This window comes from Macaca nemestrina, chromosome 13 (assembly GCF_043159975.1).
Source record: "Macaca nemestrina isolate mMacNem1 chromosome 13, mMacNem.hap1, whole genome shotgun sequence".
NCBI lineage: Eukaryota > Metazoa > Chordata > Mammalia > Primates > Cercopithecidae > Macaca > Macaca nemestrina.
Genome location: NC_092137.1, coordinates 56,338,380 through 56,364,574, shown reverse-complemented (window position 1 = coordinate 56,364,574; position 26,195 = coordinate 56,338,380). Strand labels below are relative to the sequence as shown.

The following is a 26,195-nucleotide window of genomic DNA, read 5'->3' as shown; positions in this document are numbered from 1 at the left end:
CAACTCCTAGACTTCTGCACTTTCTGCTACCTCAGCTAGTACCTAAGGAATGGATGATTCCTCCACATCTTAATGCTGGAAAGTTTTTCCCGTTTGCATTATTATTATGGTGTAGTAAAAAGAGGGCTTCAAGTCTTGGTTCTGCCATAACTCATCCCTATGACTTTGAAAACAATTGTATCGTTAAAAAAACAGATTAGAAGTCCAAAGACATTAGGCCAGACACTGTAACTCACACCTATAATCCCAACACTTTGGGAGGCTGAGGTGGGAGAATTGCCTGAGGCCAAGAATTTGAGACCAGTCTGGTCTATATAGCCAGATCCTATAACTACAAAATTAATAATAATTTTTAAAAGGACATTTATAAAATAAGGTTAATAAGATAAAAACAGAAAAGTGGGGCCATGATTTAGCAGTAAGTAGCAAATACTACAAAAATATACAAGTTCTAATTTAATTTGTAATCTAATTTCTGAAAATGTAACCTAAAAAAACACATCCAAAGAAGAAAATGTTATATGTACTAAAATGGTCACTGGAATATTATTTATAACAGAAAAACTGAAAGCAACCAACAAACTCTGTCATCAAGATATGGCTAATTAAATTATGGGACATTTACTCATTTAAAATGATATTCACCAAGAATTGGTAGCCACATGAAAAATTCTGGTATGATGTCAACAGGAAAAGCAGGATATAAAATTGTAATACATTATGATTCCAACTATGTAAACAAACATACATAGCTAGAAAAAAAGAAAAATATTTGCAAAATGCATCATATTTTATGAAGATAAGTAGAATATAGGTAATTGTTTTATAAATTTTCAGTAGTTGTTAATTGTTTCTATTAGCTCCCAACAAGAAAAAATTTATGAACAGGAAATGAAAACAAATTAGTAACCACGAGACCTAATACAGTTACTATAAACTGTCACTAAATCTGGCTCTGAACTCCATGGATAACAAAAATGAACAATTATTGAGCACTTGCTCTGTGCTCAGGACTTGTACTAAAGCCTTCAACATTGCTCATTAAATCCTCTGATGTCTGTAATATGATCACCCCTATTTTACAGACAAAAAGACGGGGCTTTAAAAAAAAAAATCAGGGTTTGGATAAACCATGGGGTAGCCTTATCTGGGTCTGTTTCTTCATCTCTGTAAGGAGGGGTTGGGACTATCTGACCCTTAACATTCCCCCAACTCTGAGATTCTGAGATTATGAAAATCAAAAGCATGACAATGACAATCAAGAAAGTCTACACAGGCATTATGCAAAGCAAGGGTACGCATGGACACTCCAAGCAGCCCTTCTTAGGTAAAACCTTAAGGAAGACCAAGTTTGCCTCCCCGTCTTTGCCCCTTCTCCATCTGGAGGTGCCTCCCCTCCTGCTCTCCTTTGCTTCTCTTTGCTTTCAGAATAACTGTCAGCAAGATTAATTTAGATCCACGTGTTCCCTCTCCCTGGGGCTTTGCCTTTGAATCTTCTCTCAATGCAGTGAAAGTTGTGTCCTGCCCCCTTAAGAAAGGATTTCAGGCATAAGCACAGTGGTGGAAGAAGTGTTTACCAATCAGGGACCCTGTCTGCCAGCAAAGGCAGCTTCCTTTCTCAGCCGCTCCTGGGCTGAAGGGCAGATGAGGAAAACTAGGAGAAGGGGCAAAGCCTCAAATAGTACCTATTGAGACTTCTTTCAGATTCATTCATGCATATATATAACTGAAGTTTTCTTGCAAAACTGATGGACAAAATTCAACCTTGTGATATTAGAAACTATTACTTATGAGTTAGCTAGTTTTCACATTGCAAATAAATCACCACCTGGTCATTTTAAAAAGCAAAATCACCTTCTGGATGTGCGATTTATAAAAACTATTTCACATAAAGCATTTCAGGTGTTTATACACAAGGTCTCTCAAATCCCTACAAAATCTGCACACATGGAACATTCAGTAAAATGTAAAAAAAAAGTACACACTTGTATGAATACAATAATTGATTAATAATACTTCTTCACAGTATCTTCTTGACAATGTTATTAACTACTAAACAATAAATAATTACTTGCTATAGTATAGTATATCTAGTACATATATATAGTATTATTCTCATGAAGTAATATTTTATAACTATTTTCAGCATTTGGGAGAATTGGGAAAAAGATTAGAAAAAAACGAAACATTACTATTTCAAGTAGAATAACTAAAAATTAAAATTAGGAATAATTCTGCTAAAAAGATCTCAGCTTTTTTCAGCGTTTTAACTCTAAGCTACTTTTTTAAAATTTGCATTTATGGAAATGTTCTCTACACTTTTTAAGGAACTGTGTGCTAAAAATGGCATTCCAAATTAAGGATTTTTAAATTGATATCTAATTTTTTCATTAAATATATAAAAAATTTAAATGCAAGCAAAATAAATTTGTACTTTAAAAAATATGTAGCATTTTGGTAGTGCTTAGTGGAAAGGAAAGCTTTGTGAGCTCCTTTATGTTTCAATTGATATACTGTCTTCTACACAAGTGAAGCATGAGCCATACCACACTTGATTTAATTGATTTTATTATTATTAGGCCTGTTAATGTTTTAGAATTGATTATGCCAGAGCAAGGGAGTGTTTGATCTGAATGAGATTCATTTTATAAAACACAAGTTCAACGCATCAAAATCTCTATTTTTTAGAAAGAAATTAATTTGTTGTTCTTGCACGTTTAATTAAATCACATTAAGAAAAAAAAAAAAAAAAAGGCCTTAGAGTTGAGAACTTTCCAAACCATTTATTTTAGCTACAGAATTGGCAAAAACATACAAGATGATGTGCAATTTCCTTATTTTGCAGCATTAGTTGTTTGGAGTGTGGTTATGGAGTTTCTCAACCCACACTTTTCCAACATTGATAACCATTAAGAAAAGACATAGAATACTCAATTCTGTTCACTCAAATTTGGTAGATTCCGGGAGTGAGTTTCTTACCCCAACATTAGCGTTACAATGCACACAAGTTTAACTGTAGTTAGCTACTTTCATTCAGGGCTCTTGTTAGCATCTTATAGTAAAGGCGTGGATGAGGAGGGGGAAAAATAAAGCTTTGACAGATGGTACTCAGCGTTTGACTCCTGCTGAGCTCAGCAGGACCTGTGGTTTCCAAGGTTAGAGCTGTCAAAATGGCTCTGTCTATCAAGTGAATAACAAAGTGTAGACTGCCTGCCTGTTTCCTATACAAAACTTAGATTTCATTTGCCATTATTGTCGGTCTTTCTGCTGATTTAATAACTTCTAAGGAGAAGAACTGGGGGTTCTGATGCAGCCTCACTATTTAAGAAACTACTTGGAAAGGGAATTCTCAAGGGCTGAAAGAGGTAGGCCGCGATCTGATCTCTTTCTCTTTGGTTTCTCTCTGAGGTTTCAAGACTTAAAAAGGATTCAAAAGACACCAAAGGTTCACTTTTGGCTGAAAGCTAAATGTGAACCTTTCAAAATGAACTCATTGCTGCCTCTCTCTCAAAAGGGTAAAATGTTTTTTATTAAGAATCCTTGGGGTAGTGGATAATTATTCAACTAGAAATATTGAGAATGATAAGAGAACTGTTCCTATTATGAAATATATGGATCTGTTTAGATGTGTTTGTCAAGGCCTGTTTCTCACCTTTCATAGCTCTTAATATTAAAAACTCACCCCTTTTTTTCACCTATTTCTAAAGGCTTCAGATGGTCAGATAAAGTACCTGATGCTGAAAAACAGGAAATTGAATCATGTCTCCAAAATGTGCCTTTTGTCATGCACTGTTACAGCTATATTTCTTGGTAAGTCTGATGTTCTCCTTTATGCATATTTTGTGATTACAAGATTGTTATTGACCTCTTGGGATTTTAATCAAAAGCCTGTGGATTCATAAACCCAAGCTTTCTATTAAGATGATGCTGAAATTAGGATTGGGGTTTTGCTTCTGAATAAACTAATAATTATATTTCAATATTTATATTAAATATTAATATACTTAAATTTAATACACTTAAAGTGAAACACCTGATTGTTATTTCAAAAATGTGGCATTTAAAAAATGACAGACTTAGACTTGTGTCCTGTCCCAATACTAAGAATTTTAGTTGTCATTTTTGAGAAGCTGATAAAGGGAAATCTCTTGTCTCTTTTCGATGCTGGCTTGAGCAAACATTTCCACTACTGAAGTGATTATTCCCAACCAGCATATCTGAAAAGATGACATTCTACCTACAATATAGTTGAAAAAATTTCTTCTGCAAATATTTAGTTTATAGAAATCCCACAATCATAAAGGGAAGAATGATTTATTTGGAAGAATGACCATTTATTATGATTTTCAGTATAGTTCAGTATTTTGAACATTAAACTTCAAAAAAAATTTAAGCTTTAAAATATTTACCTTCTTTTAAAACTTATTTTAAAAACCCTACCGCAGTGGTTTTTTCTGAGACACAGGGCCTGTACTACATATTAGATATTCAGTAAATGTTATTGAATTGAAATAAAAAGGATATTGACTATTGAGTAAAAGATGAAAGGAATTCTTGAGTTGAAATAAAAGGAAGACACCTCTTACATCAGATTATTGTAAGAAATTATCAAATGCCAATTTAGCATAAATCCTTTTCCATGTGTGCTTGGGTTTTATCCTGGAAATGTCTGATGCTTTTAATCATCTCTGTAGATAATAATGATAATTAAACAGAAATTTCAAAAAATATTCTAAACTAAAATGCAGTTTTCTTCTCTCGTTTTCTCTGTCTGCCTTTAGCTTGCTTTGTTCAATAGGGCAGTTTCTAAGCTTCTTTCTAATAGCCTATACTATCACTATACCACCCCTGTCCCCAAAGGAGGTTTTGTTAATGGCAAACTTGCTGAATCAAATTTGCTTTTTATGTGTTTGCATTTTTTGAAGAGTCTCTGAGGGGTTTCTTCATGTGTCTATGGGGAAAGTGTGCTTCTGTATTTTCATCCAAGTTCATAAACTATAAGGCTCTGGAAATTAAGTCCATCTCTGGCAGGAAATCAGCAATCTTAGAGGAAGGAAATAGAACTAAAACAGATACAATGTTTGAGTACTATGACCACATACCATATTTAGTCTCCAACCAAATCCTTTCTGGTTCTAACCTACAGCACTGGCCCAGAGCTCTGGGACCAAGAAGTCAAAATATCCAGGGCTAACTAATGTAACTAGTATGTTCTAAGTGCACTAAGCCTTTCAGTCATTTTGTTGTTGTTGTTTTTAACTGTAGTAAAATACACATAACATAAACTTTATCATCTTAGTAATTTTTAAAAGTACAGTTCAGTAGTGTTAAGTACATTCACATTATTGTGCAGCTAATCTCCAGAACTGTTTTGATCTTACAAAACAAAAACTCTATACTCATAAATAACACCTCCCCCATTCCCGTCTCTTCCAGGCCCATGACAAACACCATTCTACTTTCTGTCTTTATGAATTTGAGTAGTCTAGGTACCTTACATATAAATGGAATCATTATAGTATCTGTCTTTTTGTGCGGCTTATTTCATTTAGCATAATGTTTTCAAAGTTCATCAATGTTGTAGCATGTGTCAGAATTTCCTTCCTTTTTAAGGCTGAGTAATATTCCATTTTATGTATATGCACCACATTCTGCTTATCCATTCATCTGCCGTTTGACACTTGGCTTCCTTCTACCTTTTGGCTACTGTCAATAAGGCTGCTATGCACATGGGTGTACAACCTTCAGTCGTTTCAGAATGTGATTATTACATGCTGCAGAATAAATTAAGACGCACTGGAGAAAATACTTGAGAAAAATAGGCAGAAAATTACAATAATAAAAATAATAGATAACACTTATTGAGAGCTTTCTATGTACCAGGCACTGTGCCACACACAACACTGATCTTAACTTTCTGAGAGATGCACTATTATTACCCTCATTTTGTAGAAGTGAAAACAAGCACAGAGAGGTTGCTTAACTAGTCCAAAGTCACTCACGAAGTAAGTCACTGGAATGCAAATCTGGGAAATGGGGCCAGAGTTTATTCATTTGGAGGAGGGAAGAAAGTACAGAATCCGTATTCATGGAGCCACAGCCAAGTACCCTTAGGGAAGAACTCCTTGACCACTGCACAGAGCATGGCCTGAGCAAAAGGGCACTTTTGAATAAGGGCCAGAGAAAACAGCTCTGTCACCTGCTAGCTGCAGGACCCTGAACAAGACAACTGCCCTTCTGGGCTTAATTTTTCATCTGTGAAAGGAGAGACTGAACTGAGGGTTCTACAGCCTGTGATGTCCAGCATCCCTCATTCCACGTGAATCGTTATCTAATACTTTATGACTTGGTTATTTTACCTACTTGAAGATAAGAAAGTAATTTAAAATTTTCAAACATATGCTTAAGTCTACAAATTTTGATAATGACTAATTTTCTGATTCTCATTTCACTATATTCAAATTATTCCTTGATATAAAAAATATCATGTGTACTCCTCTAATGAATCTAAAAAGAACGAATACAATGACTTGGTACCAACAGGAGTGTGTGAGGTAAAATGTTTCTCCTTCAGAGGGCCCTGAGCTATGCCTACCTCAACAAAAGCAGAGAGTTGCAAACAGTGCTCATTTAATATATATTCAAATAATTAGCGTTCTGTGACACCGCCCCCTTTCACCCTGCCACTGACAGAAACAAGAAGGGTGAGTCTGAATTAATGTTTTCCTCTTCCCAGTAAAAATGCATCATGTCATTGTATCTCTAGAAACACAGACTGTACATAAGTATCCTTATTATCATAAATAATTTTACTAGCTCTTTTGGTTCTATGGTTATGAGCTTAGGTTATGATTTTATTGTGTTCACTTTCAGAGCATAACCCTAATTCTGGGTGTAGTGATTGAATTGGATCCAAGGAAACAAAGGAAAAACATTTTTTAAAGAAATGTTTTAAATTTTTTTAAATTCTGAGTTCCTGGAGAAGAGTATTTGAATGCCACTGATCTAATTTATAAGTAGGTGCATGTTTGCAATCCCATGAAGAACACTTACCAGAAACAACCTTGCAGATCAGGCTCAAGAGAAGACTTGAGTTGGACGTTTGTTGGAATGCTGTATAAATCAAGTGGCAAATGCTTATTTGACCAAAGTCCAAGTGTTTCAAGTAGAGTTCAGTCAAGTGATTGATCAGGTCTGCATTTTTTCAGGGATGTCTGCAGATAAAGTTCAATATTAACTTAAGGAAATGTTTTCATTTTCTTTTAGCCAGCATTTAAGGCAAGATAGACAATTTTATTTTAAACCAAATTATTACAAAGGAAGCACTTTCCATATTCCAATACATGAATTTGTTATTCTTCATATAGTAACTACATTCAGCCTGCAGCCAAGATAAAGAATTTTGTGATACACACTTGATCTTCCATCTCTGCTTTCAAAAGATGTGAATTCTGCAAACCAGACAGAAGAGGGAGCTATCCATCTGGAAATTAACCAAGCCTTTCAAAAACGTCAAATAAATACAGAAGAAAATTCTAATATAATCAAGTCTTACTTAGTCTTGTATTTTATAAAAACACTATAATTTTTCTGGTGCATTAAAAATGACAAAGAAAACGACCGGTAAAGGCAAAAACATTGAATTAATTAATGAAGAGGCAAAATATACAAATGATTAAAAGGCCAATTAAAAATACACTCACATTTTATGGTTTGATCTCACATTTTATGGCAAAATGTAGAACCAGAACACACCTCCAAAAAGGGCAAAATAATACTCTACTGATTGCATATCACCTTCCTATAGATCCTGTTCTTAAAATGGAACGCTGACTTTAAAACTGATAACATCTGGAAATAATGGCAAAAAGGAAAAACCGTTGGGCTGCATCTGTCTTGAAAATGCTATGTAATAAGATTTACTTAATATATTTGAAAAAGGAAAAATGTTTTGTTCCCCAATTTGTTGCAACATCTGAAAGTTCACGAGGTTATGACCCCTCTTTAAGAAAGCATCTCCCACCACCTGCAAATACCCCAGGAAAAGCAGTTGGAAACAATAAAACACGTGCTAGTTAACTGTTACCAGGGAAACGGTTCTGGTTCACCAATCAGAGCGCCTGTGCTTCCCAGTGGCTTTGTCCGAGGGAGACATGCGCCAGCTGTTAGTGAATAACCATTGTTATAGATCATCAGGAAATCACAGTCAGCAGGCAACCCAGCCCCACTGGAAGTTTATTTCTCATATTTGTTCATCACCAGGGCAATTCTCCATCTTTAAAACATCCCCTTAGGCTGGGTTAACTAAATAACACCCTACACGGGTAAGGTCATTTTAAAAAGGCAAGTTGCAAAATGGTCTTTTTGCCAGCAAACAGATTTCTAACTTTGATTCCAACTGCATCACCCTTCTGCCCCCTTCACTTTCCAGTGGCAATTTTAAGACTGATATCTAAAGTCTGTACTCCTTTGAGTGCTGTTCCTCCTTCACTTGACTGGCACTCCAGGCACCAAGAGATTTCACACCATACCCTCCAAAACCTGTCAGAGATCATTTGGTAGTTCTCATGCTGGAAAGACCAGTGTGATTTGCAAACGGGGAGCTCTGAAGAGGCTATTTGGGTTGTCATAAGGAAAGGGGCTGAGAGGACAAACCCTGGTTCCCTCCCTCACTAACACACACAATTCAACCAGAACAGCCCCCTTTTATCAATTTTATTGCTTTTATAAATTTATAAATTCATAGTTTTTTTTTTAGATAAGATGGCATGACTTTTTAAAGTTTAAAAACCAACTCTCAACCTATCCAATCATCAGACTCATCTTAAAAAGTAAAGTCATCAAGAGTTTTAGTTTCAGGCCCAGCATGTTAGGCTCTTAAGAAGTCACCATTCTAACAACAAGTAAAAAGCCAAACAAACTGAAAAATCAACAACTCTTCTTAGATCTGTCAGAGAAGTGAGGTCACAGGACAAATCACTGTCCCCCAAATTGGAGAGACAGACAAATAGAATCACAACTTACTGGAGCAGAAGTCTATGAGCAGTCTCTTTCTCAGGAGCCAGTGCCAGAGTTAGAAAACCAGAACTGCAATTGCTAGAAGATCAGTGTGGACAAGTTTGAGAATTAAAAACTTAGGAGGGCCCAGACATAGTGGGTACATCACACGTTACCTGTAGAGAAGCAAAAATAAGAATTACACCTGACTGTTCCTCAGAACATGCAAGCAAGAAGAGAGTGGTGTAAAATATTTAAACTATGGAGATAAAAACTACCAGCCTAGAACTCTTTACACTGTGAAATTATCCTTCAAAAGCAAAGAAGAAATAAAGACTTTCTCAGGCAAAAATTGAGAGTATTTGTTGGCAAGTAGTCCTGCCTTGCAAGAAATTCTTCAGAGAAGTTCTTCAGAACAAAAGAAAATTATATAGGTTAGAAACTCAGATCTACATAAAGAAAGGAGCAATGGAGAATGAATCAGTGAAAGTAAAATAACACTTTTATTTTTCTTATTCTTAATTGATTTAACACAAAACTGTTCAAAATAATAGCAATGATATATTCAATTATGTACACTTATATGTTTTATATATATGTGCACACACATAAACATACATATATATGCTAATGTATGCTTATATGTAAGTGAATGAATGATGGCAGTGATACAAAAGACAGAACAAAAGAGTTAGGAATATTTTGTTATTATAATGTACCTGCACTGCTCATAAAGCAGTACATTGTTAATTGGACTTGAATTCATTGTAAATGTCTATTGCAAACGTTGGGGAAAAACTACTGAATTTTTTTTTTAATGTGACATGTCCTAAGAAAGAAGAGAAAATGAAATCATATAAAATGCTCAATTAAAACTACAAAAGCAGAACAAGTGTAGAAGACAAAATAGGAATGAAGAGCAAGAAGAACAAATAGAATACAATAAAAAATATATTACATAATAATCCAACTATAATAATAATCACTTTAACCTTCAATGGTCTATATATGCCTATTAACTGACAGAGATTGTCAGAGTTGATTAAAAAACAAGACCCAACTACATGTTGTATACAAGAAGCCCACTTTAAATATAAAGACACATAAAGATTAAAAGTAAGCCAGGCGTGGTGGCTCACACCTGTAATCCCAGCACTTTGGGAGGCTGAGGTGGGTGGATCGCCTGAGGTCAGGAGTTTGAGACCAGCCTGGCCAACGTACTGAAACCCCATCTCTACTAAAAATACAAAAAATTAGCTGGGCTTGGTGGCAGGCACCTGTAATCCCAGCTACTCAGGAGGCTGAGGCAGGAGAATCGCTTGAAGGCGGGAGGTGGAGCTTGCAGTGAGCTGAGATTGTACCACTGCACTCCAGCCTGAGCAACAAGAGCAAAACTCTGCCTCAAAAAAAAAAAAAAAGTTTAGAAGTAAGGGTATGAAGAAAAAAATACCATGTAGTGTTCATCAAAAGAAAGCAGAAAATCTGCTTTTAAAAAAGGAAGAGTAGCTATATTAATTTCAGAGAGAGCCAACTTCAGAACAAGGAAAGTTAGGAGGGATAAAGAGAGCTATTCCATAATGATGGAGGGGTCAATCCTCTAAAACAACATAACAATTATTAACATGTATGCACCCAACAGAGCACCAAAGTATGTGAAGCAAAAACTGATAGAAATGCAAGGAGAAACAGATATATCCACTATTATAATTGGAGACTTTACCACTGTCAGAAATGGACAGATCCAATAGGCAGAAAATCAGTAAAGACATAGTTGAACTCAACAACACCATCTATCAATGGGATATAATTGACATCCATAGATTATTTCATCCAACAACATATTACACATCCATCTCAAGCTCACATGGAATAATTGCCAGGATAGAATACTCTCTGGGCCATAAAATACATCTTAAAATACGTAAAAGGATAGAAATCATACAAGGTATGCTGTTAGAACATAATGGAATTAAACTAAATATCAATAACAGAATGATAATTGGAAAAGCTCAAAAAACTTAGAGACTAACGAACTTTTAAATAACATATGGGTCAAAAAATAAATCTCAAGAGAAATTTAAAATATACAGTTTATCAAAATTTGTGGAATGCAGTGAAAGCACCATTTAGAGGGAAGCTTATAGCACTGAATGCATACATTATGAAAGAAGAAAGATCTGAAATAAATAATCTAAGCTTCTACTTTAGGGAACTAGGAGAAAAAAAAACAAATTAAATCCAAGGAAAGCAGAAAATAATAAAAATTAAAGCAGAAACCAATGAAATTGAAAACAGGAAATCAATAGAAACATTCAACAAAACCAATGAAATTGAAAACAGGAAATCAATAGAAACATTCAACAAAACCAAATGCTGGTTCTCTGAAAAGATAGTAAAAGCAATAAATCTCTAGCCAGGCTAAATAAGAAAAAAAAGGTAAGACTAGTATCTTAATGATAAGTACTAATATCAGAAACGAAGTAGAGGACATCATACAGATACCATGGGCATTAAAAGGATAATAAAGGAATATTATGAACAACTCTATGACCACGGATTTCATAATCTGGATTAAACGGACCAATTCCTAGACACAACTTGCCAAAAGTCACACAAACAGAAATGGACAATGTGAATGGCCTATATCTATTAGTTAAATTAGATCAATAATTAATAATCTTCCAACACAGAAAGCACAAGCCCCAGATAAGCTTGCCCATGAATTCTACCAAACATTTAAAGAAGAAATTATATTAGTTTTTTACAATCTCTTTTAGAAAATAAAAACAGAGGGAATACTTCCTAACTCATTCCATGAGGCCAGCATTACCCTAATACCAAAATCAGACAAAGGCTTTACAAAAAAGACTTCAGACCAATGCCTCTCATGAACAGAGATGCAGAAATCCTCTACAAAATATTAGCAAGTCAAATTCAACAACGTATAAAAACAATTATACACCATGACTAAATGTGATTTATCCCAGATATGCGAGGATGGTTCAACATTTGAAAATTAATGTAACCTAGCGTATCAAAAAACTAAAGAAGAAAAATCACATTATCATATCAACGGATGCAGAAAAAGTATTTGACAAATGCAACGCCTATTTATGGTTTAAAAAAAAAAAAAAAAACTCAGCAAACTAGGAATAGAAAGGAACTTCCTAAACTTACAAAGAATATCTACCAAAAAAACTACAGCAAACATCATACTTAATGGTGAGAAACTCAAAGCTTTCCCACTAAGATCAAGAATAAGACAAGAATGTCTATTCTCTCCACTAATTTTTAATACTATTCTGGCAGTTACAGCTAATGCAATAAAACAAGAAAAGAAAATAGAAAATATACAGATTGGGAAAGAAGAAATAAAACTGTCTTTGTTCACAAATGACATGATCATATATATAGAAAGCCCAAAATAATCAACAAAAAAACTCCTGGAAATAAGCAATTATAGCACAAGTTGCAAGATATAAGGTTAATATACAAAAGTCAATCACTTTCCTGTATACCAGCAATGAACAATGAAATCTGAAATTAACAACACATTGCCATTTATATTAACACCCCAAAAATGAAATACTCAACTATAAATCTAACAAAAGATACACAAGATCTATATGAAAAACTACAAAACTCTGATGAAAGATATCAAGGAAGAACTAAATAAATAGAGAGATAGTCCATGTTCCTGGGTAAGAAAACTATTTTGTCAAGATGTCAATTCTTCTCAACTTGAACTATAGATTCAAAGAAGTCCCAATCAAAATCCCAGAAAATGATTTTGTGAATATTGACAAACCAATTCTAATGCTTATGTGCAGAGGCAAAAGATCCAGAATACCAACTCATTATTCAAGGAGAATAAAATTGGAGAACTGACACAACCTGACTTCAAGACTTACTATATCACTACAGTAATCAAGCCAGTGTAGTACTGATGAAAGAACAGATAAATAGAATAATGGAACATAATAGAGGGCCTAGATATAGACCCACACAAACATGGTTAGCTGATCTTTGACAAGGAGCAAAGGCAATACAATGGAGCAAAGAGTCTTTTCAAGAAATAGTGCTGGAGCAACTGGACATCCACATGCAAAAAATAATAATAATAATCTAGACACAAATCTTATACCCTTCACAAAAGTAACTCAGTGGTTCATAGGCCTAAATACAAAATGCAAAACTATAAAACTCCTAGAAGATAACACAAGAGAAAACTTAGATGACCTTTGGTATGGCATTGACTTTTTAGATATAACACCAAAGGCATGACCTATGGAAGAAATAATTGATAAGGTGGGCTTCATTAAAATTTAAAACTTCTGCTCTGGAAAAGACTATGTTAAGAGATTGTGAGTAGATAAGCCACAGACCGGGAGAAAATATTTGCAAAAAAAACACATCTGATAAAGGATTATTATCTAAAATATACAAAGAACATTTAAAACTCAACAATAATAAAATGAACCCAATTTTAAAATGGGCAAAATACCCGAATAGACATCTCACCAAAGAAGATATAGTAAGTAGCATATGAAAGATTTTCAATATTGTATGTCATTAGGGAACTGAAAATTAAAATGAGGTACCACTAAACACCTAAGAGAGTGGCTAAAATCCAGAACACTGACAACACCAAATGCTGATGAGGATGTGGAGCAACAGGAACTCTCAGTAGTCATTGCTGAAGGGAATGTAAAATGGTACAGCCACTGTGGAACACCGTTCGTCAGTTTCTTTAAAAACTAAACATACTTTTACCATACAATCCAGCAATCATGCTCCTAGGTATTTACCCAAAGGAGTTGAAAACTTATGTCCTCACAAAAACCTGCACATGGATGTTTACAGCAGCTTTATCCATAATTGCCAACACTTGGAAGAAACCAAAATGTCTTTCAGTAGGTGAATGGATAAACTGTGATACATGCAGACAAAGGAATATTATTCAGCACTAAAAAGAAATGAGCCAGCAAGCCATGAAAAGACATAGAGGAAATGTAAATGTATATTACCAAGTTAAGAAGTCAATCTGAAAAGGCTAAATGCTATATGATTCCAACAATACGGCATTTAGGAGAAGGCAAAAACTAAGGAAACAATAAAAACCTCAGTGGGTACCATGGGTTAGAGGAGAGGAAGAGATGGATAGGCAGAGGATTTTTAGGGCACCGAAGCTATTCTGCATGATACTACAGTGGTAGATACATATCATTATACATTTGTCAAAACACAGAAAACACCAAGAATTAACTCTAATGTAAACTGTGAATTTGGGGGTGATAATGATGTGTCAATGTAGGTTCATCCATCATAAAAAATGTTATCACTATGGTAGGGGATGTCATTAGTAGGGGAGATTGTACATGGATGGGGATAGGACATATGGGAACTCTCTATACTTTTGACTCAATCTTGCATGAATCTAAAACTGCCCTAAAAAATAAAGTTTACTATTTTTTTTTAAAAAAAGAGATTTTTCTTTTTTTTTTTTTTTTTTTTTTTTTTTGTATCAAAGAAAATATTTTATTTAAGTTCCCAAAACAAACTTGAGGAGTTATGCTGGGTTTGAACTGCAGAAAAAAGGCCAAGTTAAAATAGGAAAACAAATAGTTTTCATTTGGTGGGAGCTGAAATCAAAGTATACATGTGTATACATTCTAATCCATCATCTATCCCGTGTGGCATTTTCCAAGGTTTTAAGAGTCTACCAGGCCAAACCCTTTGCCACTTTCACTGCTTTTGCTTTGCTTTTCCCCTTTCCTTTCTCTCGCTTTGCCTTCAGCCTTTTTCTTTGCCTTTGGTTCATCCATATTGGGTACTGTCCATGCTGGTCTAGAAGAGTCTTTTTGTTTCTCTTAATATCAGTCTCCATTTTCATGTCATCTTTTTCATCTTTTACCTCACATTGCATTTTCTCTTGGCAATGTTTGCGTTTGGGTACCACCACAGTTGCTATCTCTTGAACATCTTTCATTAAAACATCACCTTCTAGTTTGAGAATACTTTTAAGCCTGCTGAGCTCCTTTGGGGCATTCTTTTTTCTCTTTTCAGCATGCATCTTTCTTTTCCCCTTACTCCGTAAGCTTTTAGCCATGTTTTACCTGAAAAACCAACACACACGCCTCAGGATCACGCCGACCGGAAGTCTTTTTAAAAAAAGAGACTTTTCAAGTCCACATCTTGTAAGTTCAGGTTCAGGAGGTCTTGGTTGGGGCTTGGAAATCTGTCTTCTCCATAAATCCAAAATGTTTCTGATATACAGCCAGGGTTAAGGATCACTGGGTAGATCTTGGCCTCTGATCTTTTAAGATGTAACTGTACTGTTCAATTTTTTTTTTCAGATCTTTACTGTCTGCTAGAAATAATCTTATAAATTCATCTGTACTAATGTTAAAGGCAGATAATGCTTAGATATTAAAAATTTGCATTTAAAGAGGGGTCTTTTTCTACCTAAGTGCTTAAACTAACAAGAGCCCTATATTAATAGGCTGGCTGCCTCTAAACAGCCTACTCATAGAGGCAACTAAAATGAGGATTCTGTCTCAAAGCTCTGTTCCATTCATGCCTTCCCGTGGAGCAAAGAAACAAACAAGATATCAACAACTGTGGAACGGTCTTCCACAGTGGCTATACCATTTTACATTCCCTTCAGCAATGACTACTGAGAGTTCCTGTTGCTCCACATCCTCATCAGCATTTGGTGTTGTCAGTGTTCTGGATTTTAGCCACTCTCTTAGGTGTTTAGTGGTACCTCATTTTAATTTTCAGTTCCCTAATGACATACAATATTGAAAACCTTTCATATACTACTTACTATATCTTCTTTGGTGAGATGTTTTTCAACATTAAAGAAATGGCAACTATAATTCCATCGTTCACAAATTCAATTTTCCTTCAAGAGAACAAGTGACACTGTTAATCAGGCCCTACAAGCACATATAAACAAAAATAGTAATTTGAGAAAAGAAAATGAATGATGGCATGAGAAGCCTAGTGTTTCTTCCATAACCAAGGTATATTAGTCTCATCCTTTGGAGCTTTAGATGAACAGACTGAGGATCGTAGAGTTTCTAACACAAGACCATTCTTTCTATGCAACCCAGAATGATGTAGTTCTCTATTTTTAAAAGCAGCAAAAAGGATGGAAATGTTCTCCCTTGAAGCCCAGATGTTTTCTATCTTTCTAAGCTGCAATTATTTCAACACACTATTTTAGCTACACTTACATCAGATCAGGGCCACCTGTTACATCCTCTGCACACTTATGAGAGACTTAATGTTAAGTTTCTATTTATGGTTTATTTAGGAAAGTTGAGGATGCTTTCAAAGTCATCTTGAGGTCCAAGGATGTGTATATAGCAGATTAACAGATAATCAAGACACTGTGTTGTGTAGTATAAACATAATCAACCCTAATTTTGTGATTCATTATTACATAAATTTGGATGTAACCCAGGACTAAAAAACTCATCATTCGAAATTCAACTACATGCCTGAAAAACATAATATAACATTGTTATACTTGAAGGAAGTTATTAATCTACTCCTAAACCAAGTATTACAAAAAAATTTTATTATAATGCATTTTACTGTAGAAGGATTCTTTATTGCCAAGATTTACATATTTACTCTCTCATTTTATCTTGTCTAAAATTAAATGTCACTCTAATATCAATACAATATGTGAATATACATATCTCCTTTCTAATGGTAAACAAGCATTTGCAAAAAGACATCCTAAGTAATAGCCAATCATTAATAAATGTTTATTGAGTACCTACTATAGGCCAGGAATTATTCTATGTGCTGGGATATAGAAGATAACAAAATATATAAAGTCCCCGTTCCAGGAAAATGTTGAAATAAATTTACAGTTGACATTGTCCCAAAACCCGACATTGTAGTGTTAATAATATCACAATATTCACAAGTTAGATTTTTGAGTTCTAAAGTAAATATTGCATATTATGCATTATTCCAGCACTTTAAAGATTAGCAGCAGGTGATGGTATTATCATAAGACCATTATTAGGCAGAAGAAAGACGGAGACAATAAAAGTAAAAGGCACATCTCCTCATTCTACTCATCTAATCTTGTTATTACTTAGGCATAACTAAATTACAAAAGACTGAGAAACTCAACTGCAAAGTCTAACATGAGATAAAATTGCTCGAAATGAAAGGATATTTACCTGGATTGACCATAAGGCTTTTGGTGTAACTAAAACACTGGTAAAAATAAGCACATATGAAACAACCAGCATAATTTGAGGGGAAAAAAATGAATGATGGCATAAGAAGCCTAGTCTTTCTTCCATGACCAAGGTATACTAGTCTCATCCACTGGTTGTGGCTTGGGAAACTTCACTTTTCATCTTTTCCTTCATTCTCTATGGATATGTGCAGCAAAATTAGGGAGTATCCATTCTCATTTATGCACCTATCTGAATCCCAACTATAACTCCTACTTACCATCCAATTTTAACCTTGAATAAATATAGTTTTGAAATTTAGCAAGACAAGAAAGATCACTGTAGAATGACGACAACTTTTTTCCATCTTAAATACAACTTCAAAGTGGCAGACTGGAAAATCTCTGCAGGCAAATGTGATGTCACTGAAGAAATCACACACTTACCCGTAGAGATTCTACAGTCTGACATCTTCAAGCATCGAATCATTTCATCAACTATGCTTTTTTTATAAGCAGTTCTTTGACCTGGAATAAATCTAGCATGGCCAAAAAGCCAAGCTACAGCCCACTTATTGAACTTTGACTTCTTCTAAACCAAGGGAACTACATGCCTCATGATGGTTGAATCCCACTAAATTAAATTTGTAAAATAAGAAGGTTGTTCCTAACATGGCTTAAAGCAGTTGTTGTCAAAGTTTGATTCCCAGACTAGCATCAGCAGCATCACCTAGGAACCTGTTAGAAATGCAAATTCTTGCACCCCTCTAGAGGCCTCCTGAATCAGAAACTCAGAATGGGTCCTGCAATCTGTGTTTCAACAAGCTTTCCAGGTAATTCTGACTCATGCTCAAGTTTGAGAACCACTGGCTTAGAGAAAACAAAAGATTATAACTGAAACACTAAAATAATCAGACAAAATAATATGTATTCATAAAATATTGTCTAGAATACATTTCTTTTCTAAAGTAGTGGTCTTAGTAAGTATCAGCATTAATAATAATGGAAAGAAACATTTTCATTTAACTCTTACTTTGCCAATAGAACTAATGAGATCTACTTATTTCCTTAGAAATAAGGAGTTAAGAAATCTTATTTAAGAGGAGAAAACGTTTTCATGTTTGGGAGGATTAAAAGGGTACTGACATCATTCAAGTCATGAGCCATAATTCTTATTAGATTTTATTGCTACATTCTTCACACAGCTTTGGAAAGTTATTCCTAAGAGCACAAAATATGCACTTAGACTGCACACAGAGAGGGAAAATGCTCTCACAATGAAATTATTTTAGCCTGGCCCAATAATATTTGAAAGACTCAAGACTTGTTCCCTCTGAAACATATCCTGTCAAAATAAGAGATGTTTGTTTAAATTTATATTTTTCAACATCCTTTATAATTTTCCCCCTTAACAGTTTGTCTATAAGCAATCCAATTTCTATATACTAAAAAAAATTATTTTCCCTTCTCCTCTGATAGTATAAAAATTTCATGACTAAAGGGTAAACTATTAAAAATTATTATTGAAATTGATCTTTAATGACAATGAATAAAAGTCATAATTTGATTTTTATATATTCATAATATAGTATCTGAAACATTGGTATGCCTGTTAATCAATAACTTCTGGTAGCATGTTAAAAATTCATCTTCAGTTTCATTCTTAGTGAATTCATTTGGATTATTTCTGGACCACACCAATTTCCCATGATGTGATGGAAAAAATTGTAACATTCAAAAATTGAATTAGATCACACACAAAATGTCAACTCACTCAGATTATAATAATAAGGTTTGGCTTGTTCATTGAAAAGTGAGAGCTCAACTATGTCCAGAGTCTGTAAAGTCAGTGCTGGACATCAGCAAGATGTTTTAGACACTTCAGCACTTCAGGTGACCTGAAAGAAGTACATTTCCTTAGATGAGGATAAGAAGGATCTCCAAATATCAGCTTTCTTTACTTTCATTGTATTTAAATCAACTCAATATTGATGCAATTGCTAATCAGACACTCCAACTAACAGTCTAAAATGCCTTTGATAGTAACAAAAGAAAAAAATTATTAACCATATATACAATTTGATACACAAAATATTTCAAAACATGAGGTTTCATTAAAGGAAACAATAAAAACATTGCTAGTAATTTAGCATCCTCCCAGGCAGTAGGGATGTTTTAACTCTTTGATAGCAACGACTAATAGTCACTATTGCATGAAGCACTCTATACACATTGTTTAATTTAGTTTTCTCACAAACCCAGCGAAGAAGGTATTATTGGCAGTCCTATTTTATAGTCCTTTTTTTGTCCTAACAAAGAAATTGAAGTTCAAAAAGACATGCATTGGAAGGAAATAAATTATCTAAATGTGCATAATTCTACATCTCAGATAAAATAGCACACAGGAACAAGCATGGAACTACAAGTCAGGAAACTTAGGTTTTATTTTGTTTGTTTTTGTTTTTTCAAATTTTTATCTTGAAAAATGTATAGACTTACAAGCAGTTAAAAAATAATAATACAGAGGTTCTATGTACCTTCACTCAATTTCCCCCAATGGAACATTTGATATAACTATAGTAAAATATCTAAACCAGGAAATTGACATTTGTACAACCCATAGATCTTATTCAGATTTCACTAATGCATAGGCACTCATGTGTGTATGTGTGTATAGTTCTATGCAACTTGCCACATGTAGATTTGTGTAACACCTGCCATAATCAAGATACAGAATTATTTCATCACCACAAACATCCCTGGTGTTACCCCTCTCTAGTTAAACCTATCTCTTTGCCCTCTTGATGCCCCATCCCTAACTCCTGGCAACCACTAATCTGTTTACTATCTCCATAATTTTGTCATTTGTAGAATGTTTATAAATTTAATCATATAGTATGTAACCTTTTGAGACTGACTTTTTTTTTACTCAGCTTAATTCTTTTGACATCCATCCAAGCTGTTGCATGTATCAATAGTTTGTTCCTTTTTACTATTGAGTAGTATTTCATGATATGGATGCAGCATAGTTTGTTTAATGATTTACCCATTGAAGGACATTTAGTTTGTGTCTGTCTTTTGGCATTACAAACAAAACTAATACAAACAATATAGTCTAAGATTTTTGTGTGAATATAAATTTTCATTTTTCTGGGACAAATGTCAAGAGATGTGATTGTTGGGTCATATGATAAATGTATGTTTACTTTTTTAAGAAGCTGTTTTCTTTTTAATTGTTATTACTTTTTTTAAAAATTATTTTAAATTCAGGGGTACACGTCCAGGTTTATTACATGGATATATTGTGTAATGCTGAGGTTTGGGACTTCTATTGACTCTGTCACCCACACAGTGAACATAGTATGCAATAGGTAGTTTTTCAACTCTTGCCTCTCCACTCCTTTTGGGGTCCCCAGTGTCTATTGAGGAAACGTAGGTTTTCAGTATCTGATTCCCTTACTTAAATGAGACCTCTCTGATTTTCCTAATCTTTACAACAAGCAAGGTATTCACTTTCCTACTTACTTCTCATGGCTGGTAAAATATTTGTCAATAATAAAGAACTGGAAAGATGTAGGATATGGTCATTATGCTCAGAGTGAATGAGCAAGTTTTGAGGATGGCCTAGTCTCCTGCTGCTGTTTCTCACCACCACAGTCTTCTCCCATTGCTGTGTAAACTGCAAGAGAGAGGATGCTGGTGGGAGGACTATTTTGCCTCCTAATCAGCCCCTCCTAAGGACACTGTCCATGTATCTTTTATCATTTTCCTTCCTGGGCACAGCCATGCCTCTTTGCCCTAGCCTTAGTAATACTAAATACACAACCCTTAATTAAGGCAAGCAAACAGCTTCTCTTGAAGGACTGTGCTAGATGAGTCCACACGGTCTTTCCTCCTCTGATGGGGTAATGGTTCCCTCTGTTTTCTTTCAAAGGATGTCAGGGTTTTCAATAAATGTGTAACTAAAATACACCAGTGCCCAATGGCCTATGAATTAAAGCTTGGCTACAATGTGCCATCTCTCAAGGACCTGAAATTCCTATCTGGATATAATCTTGACAGACATTTCAGAAGCTCCACCATTCACAGAAATCAAATCTTTGGATTTGGAAAGGAAAATAGTGGCCACTTATTCCAGCTCTCTTATATATTGAGCACTGACTGTATACTGGGCATTTGACATACACGGTCCCCTTTAGTCCCCATAACAACGTTATATGAAGTCAGACTATTACTGTTCTCATTTTGCAGGTGAAAAAAAAAGCTGAAACTCCTAGAGGCTTAATAAGGGCCTTGAACGAGGTCTACTTGACTCCAACACCCACAATTTTAGCCACTAGCTGATTTTAAGGCCCCAAAATTAAGTGGCCCCAGGACATATAGCTGGTTAGTGGTAAACCTGAAACTAGAGTCCAGTTTACTTTGTACCACATGACACTTATCTCTAAAGAATTAACTTGAACATCTACATTCTAATAAAAGTGCCTGAGTTACTCAATTTTTCATATAAGTCAAATGGTTGACTCAAAATCAAAGCTACTAAATTACAACCCACTGGCTAAAGTAGACACCAAGGAAGAAAGATTTGTATAAATTTGACATCGATTTATACTTTAACCTCAATGGGTAAATGCTAAATGCTGTTGCTGAGAACACAAAAACAACATAAAGTGCACATAGTCCTGTGAAATAGATGCTTCATCTCTTCCTGATTGTTACTGCCAACCTAAAAATCAAGACAGAACAAGTAATTAATATCTTTTCAGTACAGCAGGGATCATTTGGGGAGTTCCTAAGACAGAGCTTGAGTTTGCATTCACAAACAGGTAAATGTTACCATACTCATTATTCATCATCAAATTTACATATCCTGTCAACTCTGTATCCTGTAAAGTTTCAACTAAAGAATCCATTAAGGATATGATAGTCTGTAAAAGTTAGATAACCCTCCTATTTAACAAACGGCTTTTTATTTTCTTCTTATCATCACCCACCGTGGTGGCTGCCATGGAGAACCTTCTTCAGCTCACAAATAACTATCCACTAAAGTACAAGTATGCATATAATGGAATCTGATATAATAAAAGGTGTGGTTAATTGCTATACTAAGTTGTAATATTGACTCCTTGAAGCAAAGGGCGTGGTTTTAACTCAGAATTTCTTTTCCTCTGTGATACTTCTGTTCATCTTCTTCCTTCTTTTGAGACAGGGTCTTGCTATTGACCAAGCTGGAGTGCAGTGATTGATCGTAGCTCACTACAGCTTCAAACTCCTGAGCTCAAGCAATCCTTCTGCCTCCTAAGTAGCTGGGACTACAAGCATGTGCCACCACAACCAGCTAACTTGTTAAATTTTTTGGAGAGATGGGGTCTTAATATGTTGCCCAAGCTTGTCTACAACTCCAGGTCTCAAGTTATCCTCCCATCTTGGCCTCCCGAAGTGCTAGGATTACAGACATGAGTGACTTACACCCAGTTTTGCCACTTATTTTCTTTCCTTATTTATATCTCTGCAAAACCCAGAGCCTGTGTTTGGTTGTGGAGAAGGATAGAGGTAAAGGGCAAATAATTTCAATCGGTGTATAAAACACACCACTAATACACAAAGACTATTGTCTCTCCTGAGGTTCCAAGCAACAACTGCAGAGAACTAAAAGTCATATGTCTTTGCACAGATTTTTGCTTTAGGGAGACAAAGATCACCACGTATCATATAAAAAAGGTAACATCACCATTGTCATTACCAGGAAATATTTGCTGAACACACAGTGTGCTTGGGACAGTGCCAAAAGCTGTCATTTCTTGAAGGCTTTAAGCAGCATAGTCCTTTTAAAACACAAAATGAAAAAACAGGGATTCCTCCTTGAACCTCAATTTTTCAGTACCCTGTTGTATTAGGAAGGTGTATAAAACTGCCCCTTATTTCAGGTTTTAATTATAATTTATGCAGATTTCAACAGATCGCTTTTATAGAATTGTTCGGATTTCAAGTGTTTTCTCCAACTCATTTTTCAAATGAGCTGCTTTTCTCACTTTATGCATAAAACATCCTAACTGGCCACATTTTACTTTAAATGTCTATGTTAGAAAGACACAAATTTATTTAAGAAACTAAGCTTGTGAAAACTCTTGAGTAGTAAATATTTATAAAGATGGTAATGTTTCCTTTCTTGACCTGGGTGGTGGTTACATGGGTGTGTGTACTTTGTGATAATTCATCAGATTGCACACTTACGATTTGAGCATTTTTCTCTAAGTGTATTTACCTCAATATAGTAACTGAAAAATAAGTATTTATGAGGACTCCTGGCATTCACTCCCTAAACATATGCAAGCCAATCAAAATAGTTTGAGTATGTATTGTCCCTGCCCAAGGGATGTGCATTCTTCAATCTCCATCCTAAAAGATTGTTTTTTGGACCTCAGGCATTAGGCATCAGGTAATCCCCTTAGCCTTTTTCCCCTATGGGCCCCTGTCTTCCCTAAACTGAGCCCCTGTCTTCTCTCACTGGTCCTGGGTTACTTACTAGCTCCCTTACTGGCTCCAAAGCAGTGGAGAAAATGTTCCATTCATCTTTTTCCTCACAGTACTATCTCTGTCTAGCCACCCTTGCTGTTGCCCTATAAAGATCCAGGTGTCCTTTTACTTTTACAGGTACTTCCTAGGTGGCTTTCTTAGGCTTCTCTTCAAAATGAACTCTTAAAATTAAGAGAATGACGCTGCCTCCTGGTATCTGTCTCTTTCACTCTCCTTTTCTCACTATATTGCTGGAACTCATGATTCTGAAAAGTGAGTTCCATGTTGCTTTGTAACTCCATGGAAAGGTATTGCTATTGGTTATTCTCCCATTCTCAGTTTGATTTCTGTAACAGCCTTCCTGATAGGGTCATTGTCAAGATCAAATGAGATAATATACATAAAATGCTTAGTACAAGGCTAAGAACATGGTCATCCCTAATTAAATAACCGCTTTTGACACTGCTACTAGTACTGTATGGTTCCATGTCAGGCATTGTTAGGCATTTTATGTAAATATTTTTATTTAAACTCCTAGCAAGCCTATGAGATAGATACTGGGATCCTATTTTTAAGTGAGAAAACTGAGATTTTATAGGGGTTGTGCCTTTTTTCTAGGTCACTAGCCAGTTAAATTGACAATGGGGATGCATTTGCTTCTAGAATAAACACGTTCTCGTAGGATGTGAATCTTGCCAGATTGTGGCATGGCACTGAACTCCTCAAAGAAGCCAGTGAGTTCCAGTCTGGCACTGTGAGAATTGCAGAAGAAATCTCAAACTTGGCCCCTGCCTCCAAGAAGCTGACAATGGGTAAGTCAACCCTTTTGCAATCTTGCCCAACACTCTGTCATGGAGACTTACAGGCTTACAGGCTGCAAGTATCTAATCATCTTCCATGCTTTCATGTTTGTTGCCTTTAGCATCACTTCCATCTTCCCAAACCAAGTATCCTCTTAGAAAACTCTGACAAATGGCCAGGTGCAGTGGCTCATGCCTGTAATCCTAGCACTTTGGGAGGTTGAGGCAGGCGGATTGCCTGAGCTGAGGAGTTTGAAACCGGCCTAGGCAACACGGTGAAATCCTGTCTCTACTAAAAATACAAAAAAGGTAGCCAGGTGTGGTGGTGGGCACCTGTAGTCCCAGCTACTCAGGAGGCTGAGGCAGGAGAATTGCTTGAACCCGGGAGGTGGAGGTTGCAGTGAGCCAAGATTGCATCAGTGCACTCTAGACTGGGCAACAGAGCGAGATTCTATCTCCAAAAAAAAAAGAAAAAAGAAAAAAAAAAGAAAACTCTGACAGACTTAGACTGACATTTCTTCTCTGTTGCAAGAATCTTCAGAGATCTGGATTCTAAACGCTATCTCCTAAATATTTCCCGGATAAGCTTTTCTCCTTCTTTTACTGTGGATGTACTCTACCAAAGAAGGTAGGTCCAAGCTGATTCAGCCATTACAACTTCAATTCTATGGAGCAGATCAGTGTCACTGAAGTTAATTATTATTATGTCTCTGGTCTCCAGAAAGAGCACCTCCAAAATTTTCTTTTTTTATGAAAGAGAAGGTGGAAAAGTTTAGTCTTAAGGGTTGCAACCCAATTACATATAGGCAACCCCCGATGACTATTCTAACAGAAACTACTTTATTTCTCTCCAATTACTCATGTTATTGTCATTATCCAACCTACTAATAATGGCTTGTCTCTGAGGAGATTATTTATCCGCTTAGGTCACAGGGATGGAGAATGCACCATATCTCTTGAAGTGGAACTGGCTTCTTTTTAAGGCTTTGCAGAAGCTTGAACTAGAGAAGGATAAAGCCTTTTTATGGGAACCATCCTTTGTATCAGTAACACTTATGTTCTGTTGTTAACTGTGACTACCTATTCAAGAATGTCTCCACCATTCAGAATGTGGAAAACATGCCAGTGGGAAGCTCAGCTCAATGGCAGTTCCGGTTTTGGCTTTGGACTCGACACCCACTTATGCACACTATGACTCAAATTCCCTTCTCGTAATGCCTTATCTCTAGACACCATTCTCCATGAATCCCTTTCCCCATTCGTAATCACTTCTAATCCTCATGTTCCTCTGTCTGACCTTCTCTTCCCACAAAAATCCAGAAAGTATGCACTTAATAAACAAACAAATCCATTGACAAAGATAGATGTATTCAGGGCAGCTTTACCAAAATTCAAACTGGTATTTAACACAATTCCAGCCAAAATGCTCATTTGTAACTCCAGCCAACTATTTCATTGAAATCAATTCGAAGCCAAACATTTTCCAAATGCCTACAGGCCTACAAAAAAAATAAATAATGTTTGGCTATTTTTCAAACCTTGGAGGATACGGAGTCCCAGTCCCAGAAATAACAAAAAGACAAGGTAAAAGGAAGCAGACTTGAAAAGGTTATTGCTTGGATAGTGACTCTCAACTAGAAATCAAACAGCAGAAGTTCATTTAGGGAACCTTTAGG

General features: G+C 35.4%; 1 long non-coding RNA gene and 1 pseudogene across 1 annotated transcript in view; one reads left to right on the top strand and one right to left on the bottom strand.

Moving 5' to 3' along the window:
- LOC105465065 (uncharacterized) overlaps window positions 1–26,195 on the top strand; it is an 85,042-nt gene that overhangs the window by 30,024 nt on the left and 28,823 nt on the right. Inside the window, exon 2 of the long non-coding RNA XR_977257.2 lies at window positions 3,708–3,810. This is a non-coding gene — a long non-coding RNA (uncharacterized lncRNA). The remainder of the gene's footprint in view (window positions 1–3,707; window positions 3,811–26,195) is intronic.
- On the bottom strand, window positions 14,528–15,160 carry LOC105465064 (protein LLP homolog pseudogene; annotated as a pseudogene).